The following is a 10,885-nucleotide window of genomic DNA, read 5'->3' as shown; positions in this document are numbered from 1 at the left end:
TATGTGCTTTCAAATCATTTCTGATTTATGGCAACCCTAAGATATGGTGACCTTTTGCATCCATTTTCTAGGACATGTCCTACATTTCAGCCTTCTTCCCAGGAGAAATTCCAAAATATCTTCCATTTTGAACATGACTAAGAAGCATGAATTTACATTTATATTAGTGTTTTGTAGCTTTTATTTTGTAACGTCCTACATTTTCCTTACATATCCTATATTTTTTGGTGTTTGTCCTCCTTTGCAGTTAGCACATCTGGTCACCCTGCCTTAAACAGATATCATGGGGATTTCTTGGCAAGATTTGTTCGGAGGAGGTTTGCCATTCCTTTCCTCTGAAGCTAAGAGCATGTGACTTGTCCAAAGTCCTTAAATGACAATTTAGCATAAATATGATAGATTTTTTGCCATTCCAATATAAATACAATTGAATTAGATTTTTTTTAGTATACAAATGGATCTTGTAGCACCTTTGAGACTAAAAGAAAAAAGTTGGTAGCATAAGCTTTCATAGATTTAAGTGTACTTCATCAGACTGACATTTGATGAAGTTGACATAAGTGTATGAAAGTGTATGCTACCAGCCTCTTTTTCTCAGCCTCAAAGGTGCTACAAGGTCCCTTTCCATATTGACCCAGAGTAACACAGCTATGCCTTAGAATTTTTTTGGTTCATTAATGATTAATTAAAGGTACTAACCTTTCATACTAACATTGCTGTCTCAGCATTTCCATGATATTATGCATGGCTTTGGAGACCAGTGCATTCCAGTCTGGCTTTGATCTCCAACCTGATTTTGTGGAAGAGCATGGTATCTAATCCCAAACCTTAGCTTGAAATGTAGCCTGGTATAGTAGCCCATTATTTTTATGGCCCCCTTAGCTTTCATTTCAATGGCTTTACAATGTAATTAAGACCTCTGCATTGTAGTAACTGCAGCATCAGCATGTTCATTCAGCCTCCTTCACCACAAACACCATAAACACTGAAACCACATATAAACAATGAAAGATTATTTAGCGTTTTCCTCACGTAATATTTTTAATTAGAGAAAATGAACAAGCTGAATCATTTATTTCTCTGCATGTGGTTAAAAAAAATCCCTGCGTAATTGCAGGAGAGAAAGCTGTTCTACATGCCATTTGGTGGCATTTTTTTACACAGATAAATGTTGTTTTGTCTGAAACGGTGCCAAGCTTCTCTTTAATCATTCAGAATACATTTTAGTTTGAAGAACAGCCAACCACACCCATCTTGACAGATCTAAGTTACAGGCTGCCTTAAACAAAAGGGAAGAGAAAAATTAAGTTATTTTTCTGGAATAAGTTTATTGCCAGGATATCAGGTAAATGATGTGTTTGAAAGAGTTTTAATCCTTCGAGGAGTGCATTAAGATCACAGTGTCAACAAGACTTAAAAGTAGATTATTTGACACCTCAAATGCAGTCAAGGGGGAAAGCATCATTTTCTCATATCAAATAACCACTGAATCCTAAAGCCTGAACCTGAGCCTGCTTCCAGATCAAGTACTACCAATCCAAAAGGCATTGTGCAGCTATTCTGACTTTTTTTTTGGTGGGGGGGGGGCTATGGGGGGGCGGGAGGAGAAGAAAAATGACACAGAAAGGTAGGAAAACACAGGAGGAGTGTAAATGGGAAACAGTGTCATCTGGACTCCCCAGAAAATTCCATGACTGAGATGTGTGATTGCAGTGCATTGTACACTAAATTCCTTCTCTAGATGCACCCTATGAGCCTAGGACTTTGTCAAACAGGCAAAAAAACCGGGAGCATGTGATGCTCCCATCAATACCACACAATAGCGCAAGATTATCATGTGTCATTGTGTGATATAGTGATTATCCCACGATTATCATGTGAATAAAGAGAAATTATCATGGGATAATCGCTATATCATGCAACATCATGTTTGCACGAGAACAATTCCCAGAATCCCATAGCCTTGAGCCAGGGCAGTTAAAGTGGTGTCAAACCGGATTATGTCTGCAGTGCAGATGAGGTGATAGATTCAGAATCAGAGAGGTTGCTTTGATGGTGTTGTCTCATGTTGTGGGTTTTCTTAAGAAACAAGACTGACTGCCAAAACCATACAGTGGCATCACAAAGGAGGGGAGCATTTTACTTTGCTACTCACTTTGGTGCACTTCCTTGGGACTATCAAGAACCACCCTGGACACCCACAGGGTGCTCAGAAAGCCAATGGTAACGACAGGGATACATCCTGTGGCTTTCAGTTCTTGAAATGATAGAGAAGCTACTTAATCTTATGCGTGCAAGAATTTCATGATAATACATTTTTGATCTACGAGTCCACTGTGTTGACGCAAGGGAACAAAATACAAACAAGGAAGCCGCTTCTGCCCTGCCAAACCACATACCTTGGCAGGCTACAGTAGAGGAGATAACAAAAGCGCATTCAAAAGACTTGGCAGTCTTTCTGGCACGAAACACCTTGAGATTATCAAGTCAGTCACGCAATACTGGTTGGACCATTTAGCCCAAGTGTGGCATCACCTTCCAAAATCGAGGTCCTGTTTTTTGTTGCTGTTGTTTTTGGTCCTCTTCTGAAGCTGGCAAACTGAGGAAGTGGCAGGAACAAATTATTGTGGAAATTCAGTGTTTTCCTTTCTCTTAAGGAGGTCATAGCCCACACATGACAGTACAAAGTGTGCCTGGGTGTGGTAAACCATTTGGAGTCTGACAGTCTGGCATAAATCCAATTGATAGTTGCTACAAGAATATACCCATTAAACCAAGGAAACTTACATAAATGTTGGCATAGTAAGTTCCCAATGATGCAAGTCGTCTACTCAGTTTGAGAGAAACAGCTGGGGTCATGCCTTTGTGCGCCTATGTGTCGAAACTTGGTGTTTGCTGGGGAGACTATTTTCATTTTCAGTTTTTCCCATTCTAGCAGATTGGATGTGGGACACATGTAAAGTATACCCTCCAACAGATGAAAACTGTGGGACACATGTGGCCAAGCAACATCAGTGTGTGGTTAAGATGGCAAACATTATTAATGAAGAATAACACACAAGTTAGGAGAGGCTGCAGCCCCTTGCTTTTGCCTGACCCTATTGGAAAGGACAAGATTCCACCCCTCCCTCCCCACAACTGAGTTAATTGTGTGCAAATTTCTTTTGCACTTTGAATTTAGTTTGTAGCAACTGAAGTAAGCTCTGGACAAAGGGGGAAAGTGGAAGAAGGAGAGAGAAACTATGACATTTTAAGAGCAGCTGGAATAGAAGACAGTGGATGAATCAGGAATGTTTCTGACAATTTGGGGAAGTTGAGGGGTATGGTAAAGTTATCAGACCTCTAAAGTACCTTTGACACTTGAGTGCTCTGGGATTGAAAAAGCACCTTGATAAAACCACTTCTGTTATTCTGTTAACCAGTGCTTTCTGTCAATAATGGATTGGATCATTGCTTTTAAAAATTGAAATTTAATCCAAACAAGATTGAGGTGCTCCTGCTCAATTGAAAGGGAGGTTAGGGAATAAGGATTCAGCCTGTGCTGGATGGGGTTGACCTCCTCCTGAAATGTAAGGTTGTCAGCTTGACTATACTTCTGGACTCATCACTGAGCCTAGACGCAGGGTTTCAATAGTGGCCAGATATGTGTTTGCCGAGTGAAAGCTAATGCTCCAGCTGCACACATTCCTGGAGATGTCAGATCTGGCCAGGGTGACACAAGCCTTGATTACATCCTGCTTGACCAGACTGTTGACTAGGGCTGATTACAGGGCATATATAAACCCTATATTACTAAATCTTCATTGGCTATAGGTCTGCTTTGGGGCATGGTCCAAAGTGCTGGTTGTGACCTATAAAGCCCTATGTGGTGGCTCAGGCTCAAGCCATCTGACAGGCTGTATCTCCCTATATGGTCCTGCCCAAGTATTAGGATTCTCAGGGGAGGGCTTTATGTGGCACCTGCACATTTAGCAAAGACACAGGAGAGGACCTTTTCAGCAGCAGCTCTTAGACTGGAATTATCTCCTATGGAAGACTAGGGCTGCATCCACACAGTAGAAATAGTCCAGTTTGACACCACATTAAATGCTATGTAATTCTGGGAAATGTAGTTTGTTATGTCTGCAGTGCAGATGAGCCCTCTTTCTTCTCGCAAGCAAAGACCTTTTTATTTGGACACCTTACAAGGACAGCCTTATTTGGCTGTTAACTGGCTGTCGTAGAGCAGGTGTTTAACTGGCATGCTTTATGTTTATCTTAATAATTATGTCTTCAGTGCTTTTAAGCTTATTTAAACAAGTGTTTTAATGGGATTGCTTATTTAATTATTTAAACTTTTATGCTACAAATAGTTTTAGCTGTATTTGACTTTAACCTATGGTGTAAGCTGCCTTCAGTCCCATGTTAGGAGAAAACTGGGACAGAAATTAAAAATAAGTACAATACCACTTTAAAAATAATAATAATATTCACTACTTTGTGTTTTTTTTAAGTGGCTAGCAGCAATATCGTTAGTTTGACATTTTAATTAAATTATATTTGCATTAGAATTCTTGCATAAAGAGCAACAATCACCTGTTTCTGAAATGTTACATTGGGGGTATAATGTTCTTTTGTGGGTGCTGGATGAGAGGGAGTAGACATACACCATTGGATTGTGGAATAACAAAGAATGCCTTAGATGGCCCCGCACCAACTAGGGATTTTCTGCATTTATTTTACAAGATGCATTATATTGCAGGAGGGAATTCTGGAAGGGCTTCGAGCCATTTTTAATTGAATTTTTGAAAATAAGTAATATTGTGGGTAATGTGTTAATAACATATTACATTACTTGCAAGTAATAAACAGCATATTACTCTGGGGGGGGGGGAGACAAATGAGTAAGATGATGCTATTTTGAGTAACCATTCCAAGCCCTGAATGATCCCTACCTGGCATTCATTTTCCTATTCTTGCATTCATGTGGATGTTACCAAACAAGCTCTAATTATTATTATTATTAATAATTGTATGCATCTGTTACTTAGTAGCACTATTAGGATGGATAAACTGAAAAATATGAAAGAATTGTACATATACTTTTGTGATAAAAACATAAAACCTGTCACAGATTTTGCTTACTATATATTAAACAAATTTGGATAATGGGCCATCATTCATTTGGCTCCTGAAGACAGTAACAGCCATTTTCAAAATGGCACCCATGTCCAAGTGTATCATAAGAGACAATGAGGCTGAACCTGGTGTTTGCATGTTATTTGACATGTTTAGATTTTATAGTGGTTTGTATCATCCTATAATATCAACATTTTGCTGAAAGCTATGCTGGAAGATCCAATCTCAGTAGGATTACTTGTCCCATACATGTCATATGGTCCTCTAAAGCTGCCCTTATAAGGTGGAATTAAGTGCATGTTATTTTTCTTTGCACACACTTTGTTGCTTGTTTCATCTGTGTTATTACCGTGCAAAACATGCCAAATCCTGCAGTGTTTGTACACTCAGAATTTCATGACTCTTAGTACAGTCATTACAAGCTGCTTATCATCATTACTGAAAATTCTGAGGGCAGTGTCTCATAGGAACCAGAACAACTCTGTTGTGGTCCTCTTAAAAATGACAAATACATTTTTCTTTAAAGTTGAAGTGGCCATTGGACCCATCTGTAGATCCTTTAGCAACGAAATTAACTTTATCTGTGCCAGATTTTATGCTTTTATCACAAAGTGCATGATATCTTGGTAGATCTGACCAGGATTTAACCATGAGGGAAGGGGCAAGGCATTGCCCCTCTCCAAATAAATTTTTCCTTCAGTCCCTAAATTTCTAACATTGCAGAGAAGGAGACATTGAAAACCATTCACATCTAGAACTCATATTTACTGTCTTAACATTTCTTTGGTTACTTGGCCTATCTCTTTTCTTTGGAAGTCTAAACTGTATTGCTAAATATTCATCTGAAGCTTTAACTTACTACAATGCTAGATATGTGAGGACCAGAGGAATTTTTTATTTGGAGGCAACAGTATTTTTATTTGGGGGGCAGTGCCTTCATTTTGCCTGCCTTGTAGCTACACCACTGGATCTGCTCCACTTTTTGCAGTATAGCAGTTTCTTTCAGGTGGCCATGAACAGACCTTTCTGTCATATGTACGTATATACATGTTACCCAGGCTGTTTAATATAAATTTTGGAATCAATGATAACCCTTGGATGACCCCTGGCCAGACTCCAAGCCTGTCCTCCATTACTGGCAAAGCGAGAGGACATGTACACCTCCCCTAAGGGAGTTCCCATATTAACATCTTAGAGGGTCCAGGGAAGTTGCATGAAGGGATTATCTCAAGGCTAGGAAGAGTAAAAAGGATTACCTTCCCTGAAGCTATCACCCCCTCCTCAAGTCTGTTGTCCGAACAACTTAAGTCATTGATACTATCAGATCCAGACATCCAGGTGAAAAGAGAATAATTAAACACCTTTGTTTCGGCCAAGCCAGCGTCTTTGCCTCAGGCCAGATTTGGCCTATAAAAAGTCCCCACTTTGGCTGCTCAGCGCACCATTTACAAGGTCTACTTACTCCACGTCAGTCGGACCTCTGTTCTGGTAGCCGGCACTTCTGCTCACTCCCAGGTTGCGGAGCAGACTTGTCTCACTGTCCATCACCCGATTCGCTTCCCGGAGGGAATCTACATTCTGGTAAGCATCACCATTAGTAACGCCTGAAATCTGTTCCTATTTTCCAACCCTAATTTTCCTGAGTCCTGAGTGTGTGTGTGAGTGTATGCGCAACGCATGTGTTTTCTCCTGTTTTAATAAATTAGACCTAGTTATTAATATCCGTCTCAGCTTTATTTATTGGGATCACCTGGTCTACTCCATATACATATCGGGAGGGCGATTTCGGTGGGCTCTTGCAGCCAGCCCCTCTTGCAATATTTGAACTAATAAAAACATAATAAAATTCCCCTACGGACCCTTGGCTACATACATCCTGTCTAGTTTATAGCCCATAGAGCTTTAAAGAGAGATTGGACAAAAGCATCATGGAGAAGGCCATAGTGGTACTAGTAATGATGCTATGTATTACCCAGAGTTTGAGGGGGTGAGAAACTTTTCTGGACTACAATGTCCAGATTTCCTCAGACAGCTGAGTAACTGGTTGTGGGCTTCTGGAAACTGTAATCCAGAAAACTACACTTTCCAACCTATAGTGTTACCACTAGTATCAGAGGCAGTTTACAGCTTGATACTAGATGTTGACATTCACAACAAGGACGGGGTTATTGAACTCATGTGTTTTTTCTACATCGTTTAATGCATGAATATAGAAGTGGACTAGGTAGGCTTTTGATTTAATCCATCCTAGTTTTTCTGATGCTCTTATAGCTCTTATAGCTTCTATCTTTCATCAGAGTTGTCAGAGGCAGATGCATTTCTCCCTTCCAGTCATATAATTTTTGCTCTGCTCTCTTCATTCTCATTATTAAAATAAAGTAGCCTTATACAGTTTTAAAAACAGTTTCTTTATGAACCACAAGAAGGCTGGGATAGGTGTGTTTCTGCTTTCAGAGTGGAACGCAGGTGTTGTTTACAATATTTTCTGTGCGGAAGGCCATGCTCTAATGAGTTTATTATGTACCTCTTCAAGGATTATAACCACATATATCACTCTGACATTTTAATTTTTCACAGTCCCCACAATTTGGCATTACTTATATTCTGGGTAATTATCACGCATACATCTCCACCAGGCCTTAGAGTAACAATGTGTTGGTGGCAATGTGGGAAATTAAAATAACAGCCACAGGATAATTTAAATTGAAAAATAGTTCCAATGCAGCTGGACCCTGGATCTAAATGAAATCAGGTTGATGCTTTAACTGCATTTTTGTTTAACCTCCTTTGTTCCAACTATTATCTTTATTATTTCCATTAAGGTGGTCTATAATTTAAATCATATACAATACATATTTGGTTTAATTGTAATTAATTAGGAATTTATTTCTGCTTTCTTTTTCTTTCCTTTAAGGGTAGTATCCCAAAAGTATAAATTACTTGCCTCTGCTTGATTTTTAAGTAGCCAGGAAATATATGGATTCAGAATGCAGTTTTGTTTAGTTTTTTAAATATAGAATTTACCTACAGTTTTTGACAAGCAATACTGACTGGACTTCAGATCCTTATTGCATTATTTATAACTTTGTAGTGGTGTATAAAATCATATGGTTCAGGTGCACGGGTATGAACCTGGAACCAGACAAATGCACATTGTTTCTCTTCAGATAATCTGTATCTGTTTGTTATTGACCCTTAGAACAAAATTTCATTTGAACCAATAAGGTCAGGGTCTCTATAAAATCTCTGAGAACCAATCCAATTAACTGGAAAACAAAAATTGCTTAGCTCTGTTGTTCTTGGTCCTGGAGACCATATGGGTGGCTAGGGTTGCCAAATCTCAGGGCCTGGCCTCTCATCTCCAGTTCTCAGAGCAAGCAGGAGGAACCTCAGCACACAAGCACTGAGGGCATATATATGTCTGGTATGTGTATTTGTATTGTCCTCATTTGGTAGATTTTGTGTTTTAATTTAAATCACAGTCTTTGTGCTACTGTGATTGATCTTTCATGTATCATGCTTTATGGCATCACCAGGAGCTGCTCTTTGTAACATCACTTTGGACAGCTTCTTGGGACATCACAAGACATGATCCCACAGTTTCAGGGTTTGGCCCTAAAATCTTAGAGCCTGACATAATCATGACCTGGCAACCCCATGGATGAGTTTTTCTTGGCCTATTTCACTATAGTTTGATTCCAACACAAATGTTTCAGCACATTACATCCCTTTCCCCCCAGTTATTTATTATACTAAAGATGTATTGTGATAAATATTGTGTCCAGTTCTGGGCGCCACAATTCAAAAAGGGTGTGGAGAAACTGGAGCGTGTCCAAAGGAGGGCGACTAAAATGGTGAAGGGTCTGGAAACCATGCCCTATGAGGAATGCCTTAGGGAGCTGGGTATGTTTAGCCTGGAGACAAGAAGGTTAAGAGGTGATATGATAGCCCTGTTTAAATATTTGAAGGGATGTCATATTGAGGAGGGAGCAAGCTTGTTTTCTGCTGCTCCAGAGAACAAGATACAGAGCAATGGATGCAAGCTCCAGGAAAAGAGGTTCCACTTCAACATTAGGAGGAACTTCCTGACAGTAAGGGCTGTTTGACAGTGGAACACACTTCCTCGGAGTGTAGTGGAGTCTCCCTCCACTACACTCCGAGATCTTCAAACGGAGGCTGGATGGCCATCTGTTGGGGATGCTTTGATCTGGATTTCCTGCATGGCAGGGGGTTGGACTGGATGGCCCTTGCGGTCTCTTCCAACTCTATGATTCTATGATTCTATGAAATGGAAGTCCCTCTATTTATCAGAGCCTTCTCCACAGATAACAATGTTTTAAATGTGGGAGGAGGCACAGTTACATTTTAATGAGGGTCTACATCACACAATGGAAACTCAGATGAGATGAGCCATTGGGGAGAAGAGAGAACTTTATCTAGATTGTTCTAATGAGAGGTTTTAAGAAGGCCAAAACAACAACAACATCAATGACAACAACAACCCAACAACATGCTTCAGCCTGTCTGCTTGTCTGCCTTCTCTCTGGTTCAAGCCTGGTAGAAGATCGTGAGAACCTTATAACTAATAAGTCTATGAAACCCATCTGATGTACAGTACTGTATTAATAAGAGTAGGGAAAATGCACCAGCCAGGGGCATCAGGTTTTGGATTTATTTTCCTAGTTTGTCTGCATTAACTTGGTTCTGTAATTTATACTTTCTCTCTGTGCCTAGAGGGCAAATTGGTCCTTCATGTAGTTATATCCTTTTTCTATAAAACTCTTTTTTTTTAAAGAACAAAGTTTTTCTTTAAGGCACTCTGCCTCTCTTGCACTCCTTTCTCACATGCCTTGGCTTGGCCCAGTTCTTTCCTAGGTTGGCAAGTGAAATACCAGTAGAATTCTCCAGCAATGTCCCAGTGCATTGCTAAGGTGTGATAAGTATATCATGGGGTGGTGGCAGCAAAGTCTTTAGATAAAATGTGGTCTCAAGGGAGCCCATCTAGCTCAGCAGGAGAGGAGGGGAACCTCCAGAGAATCTTCACCTGCATAAAGATGAAATCAGCAGTTGTACTGTGGTGGAAATTCCTTTTTGAAATATAAAAACTATAGAAAGATGGAGTCACCTTTGTCAGCCAGAGAGATGGTTTTTGAAATAAAGGCTTGGAGTTACTAGAGGAAAGGAATAGTGAGTGCATCTTGACCTAGATGAAAGCTGGCACCAGTAGAAAGACATAACATAAACTACTGAGATAAGGATACATAGTAGACATTCAGAAGCAAGGTTAGGAGGGAAAGCCACTGAATTCCTACAGGAGGGGGTAAATAGTGATGATGCAGTTTTAATGTATGCATGTATTTCTGTTCTGATTGTAAGAATTCTATATGTTTAAATTGTAATTAGCCAATCAGGTGTATTGAAGAAGCTTCTTTGTCTTGAAAATAATATAAAAAGAGCCATTTTGTCTTGTTCGAGGTTCTCAGCTTTTTGGAACTTGAATTCCACTGAGTTCAATGTTTTCCTTTGTCGACAACTGGAAATAAACTTATGGATTTTCAATTACTAGGTCCTCTTGCGAATGCCTATTGATCTGCAAATCCTAGAAATCTAAGTTTCCTGAAATTTCTGTTACACATGCGTGCTCCTTTTCCTCTCCCTGCCCTTTAGTCAGCTGAGGGAAGCCAGTTAAAGGGGGGGGGGAGAGGAGCATGTGCACAAATCCCTCCCACCTTCCCTCCGCTGGGTGAGAGAGGAAGAAGAACATGCA

General features: G+C 39.9%; 1 long non-coding RNA gene across 1 annotated transcript in view; it reads right to left on the bottom strand.

Moving 5' to 3' along the window:
• Positions 1 to 2,396: 2,396 nt before the first annotated feature.
• Positions 2,397 to 10,885, bottom strand: part of LOC121936879 — a 10,284-nt gene continuing 1,795 nt past the window's right edge. Inside the window, exon 2 of the long non-coding RNA XR_006105041.1 lies at positions 2,397 to 2,599. This is a non-coding gene — a long non-coding RNA (uncharacterized LOC121936879). The remainder of the gene's footprint in view (positions 2,600 to 10,885) is intronic.

Source organism: Sceloporus undulatus, chromosome 1 (genome assembly GCF_019175285.1).
Source record: "Sceloporus undulatus isolate JIND9_A2432 ecotype Alabama chromosome 1, SceUnd_v1.1, whole genome shotgun sequence".
Classification (NCBI taxonomy): domain Eukaryota; kingdom Metazoa; phylum Chordata; class Lepidosauria; order Squamata; family Phrynosomatidae; genus Sceloporus; species Sceloporus undulatus.
Note: the sequence above shows the minus strand (reverse complement) of the source record. Positions and strands in the feature narration are given on the sequence as shown.